Genomic DNA, 2,860 nt, shown 5'->3' on the forward strand with positions numbered 1-2,860 from the left:
CGCAAAAATATCTGAAATATATATGTTCAAGTGTATCTTAATTGTTGTGCAAATTGCCTGTTTAACTGAATCTGTTCTGTGCATCACGTTAATCAATTATACAGTTCTGTTAATCGATTAAAAAGCGGTAAATTTTAACCGCCACACCTATTCAACCTCCCCCCCCCCTATTCTAGGTGTTTCTAGGCCACTGATACCAAACAGCTAACAATTATAAAAGAGGTTCTCAATTTTTGAAATAGCTGTGGTACTATCACAACGGATCAACACAACTGGTATTAGTTTTTCCCATAGGGAAATGTCTGTAAGCAAGCTTGTTAGTCAACTTGCTTCTTCACTAGCTGTTGCTAGTCCTATCATCTCAACTTTCATAGTTGATTAAGCTAAAATAGTTTGTTTCTTGTTAGACTCTAGATAGTCCATCTAATTATTTATGGCTTCTTGCCACAAATTAGCATCCAAAGAATTCAAAACTTCTTGGAAAGTTGATTGATTCTCCTCCAATATATAGACAATATAATCAGATCTATACTCTATAAGAGTTGTTGCTCTCTTACTTCTTCTATATTCTATTTCAAACCTTTCATTTTTATCATTATCTCTAATCACAAGTATATGACTAGTTGATATAACCTTGCTATTCCTCAATTTAAAAGAGAAATTCTTTTTCGTTGAAATCATCATCATTAGACTCAATGATTATTTTCGTGATAAGTTCATAAAACATGTGCATCTTGCTTTTTACAACATACCCATTGAATACACATTTATAGGCTCTATGAGTTTAAATGTTTAGGGACATACCATTAGAAATGATTTCATGAGCAATTTTGTGTATCTCATTAGACTGAGACTCTACTAATTGACCATCAGTCATCTGATACTTGACGTAGCGGCTAAAAACAAACTTTTTAGTCTCATCTTCTTTAGTATCATATTTTTCTCTCAAGTGCATACCAAATTAATTTGGCAGACTTGTATGAGCTGTAGTTATCATAGAGACCATCAGGCAACCATTCAAAATGAAGTTATTACACAAGTAATCACTTTAATTCTAGAAAGCTATTCCAATAGTCAATTTATTTGTTTCCTCTTTTTCAAGCTTTTTCGACACAATTGTGATATCGGTTTTCAGAATGTGGACAACTTTTGTCATAGTGAGGAAAAAATTTATCTTATGTTGCCACCATTTGATATTTGTCACATCAAACTGAAATGGTTTGTTTAGATCAAAGTTGTTCGATCCAGTAATATTATCTAAAAATGTCATTGTTGTAGAAACGTCTTAAAATTGTTGTTCCCATAGCTTGCAACAATTATAAATGGCACGAAATAATACTTATTGGCTGAGTCACGACCGAGTCGCTCTCTTTAAGGCGTTTCGTGGCACTGCCCAAAATGTGCAAGCAAACTATCAACCACGTCGTCCTTAGGATAAAATAACTAAGATCTTTGTTATCGTATTCTTACTACATTGTAAGAACCAATCTCAAATACACCCACCATAATATGACTACAAGTGCCAATTCTCGAAATTCTCACAATATGGCTAATAGTGTCAATTCTCGAAATTCCCACAATATGGCTAACACTGTCAATTCTCGAAATTCCCACAATATGACTAACAATGTCAATTCTCGAAATGCCCACAATATGACTACTCGTGCCAATTTTTTCCCTCGATAATGACTATCAGTGTCAGTTCTCGAAATTCCTACAATTTGGCTGCTTGTGCCAATTCTTAGTACCATAGAAAGTAATGAGGAGAGGTTTGCTGGAAATGCGTCGACGGAAAATAAAGAGGGATAAAAAAATTGAATGAAAGCGGATTCAACTTGGGGCCAATTAAAATGAGGGGAGAAAACCTCTATTTATAACATGAGATTTTTTCCAAGTTCCTCATCTTTTAATGTGAGACTTGAGAGTTGTTTTTTCAAAACTCTTCTATGTGGAACTTGTAAATTTTTAAGATTTCACACTCAAAAGTTTCCACTAATAGCATTCAACAAACCAAGTACCAACATCTATAAATATGTAGTTTGCAAATGTTTTGGTACATAAATACAATTTTTTGTCACTGAAGCGGTCTATACTAAGTGTAATAATAATTTGGACCATTTTTTCTCTAATAGCTTATTTTTTTGGTGTACTCATATTGATGGAGATCATCTATCCCACACGGTATCCCACTTCATGTCCCAAGCTAATCAGAATGCTTACTTTATTAACTTTCGCTTTTAAATTTTTATTTTATCCACATGTTAATATATAATTGGTTTGGGACAAGAAATGGACACCGTTGGGGACATGAAATGGACACATGTTAAATTTTTATTTTATCCACATGTTAACTGTTCAAATTTATTTAAAGGATAGATTATTGTCTAATGTGTATTTTTAAACTAAAGTAGTTGAGATATCATACGTAAATATATGTGTGAGCCCAATCCTTTCTCATATAGGAAAATCATCACTTGTCCCACAATTTTCTTGTCCTCATGTCCTCAACTAATCAAATTTCATAAAATAATATTAAAATATTAATTTCTGGTGTCATAATTTTGGTTTTTAAATAAATGGTGCTTTCTCATTGATTTGGTACACCAAATGGAACATAAATGAGACATATGATCCCCATCCTCTCACACACTGCATAACAAGTGCTATAAGCCCTAAATTTATTAAAAATAATCTATAGATTTTCTGTTATGTGGATTGGAGAATCGTGGGGATTACAGGGATGCAGCCAAGTTCATGTAATTTAATTAATTAATGTTGTTCCAAATGTTAGATAAGATCGATCCTCCATAAGCTATCTTCCCCTAACACATGATATAAGTGAATTTTGATGTTATGTATT

Source organism: Lupinus angustifolius, chromosome LG20, assembly GCF_001865875.1.
Source record: "Lupinus angustifolius cultivar Tanjil chromosome LG20, LupAngTanjil_v1.0, whole genome shotgun sequence".
Lineage (NCBI taxonomy): Eukaryota > Viridiplantae > Streptophyta > Magnoliopsida > Fabales > Fabaceae > Lupinus > Lupinus angustifolius.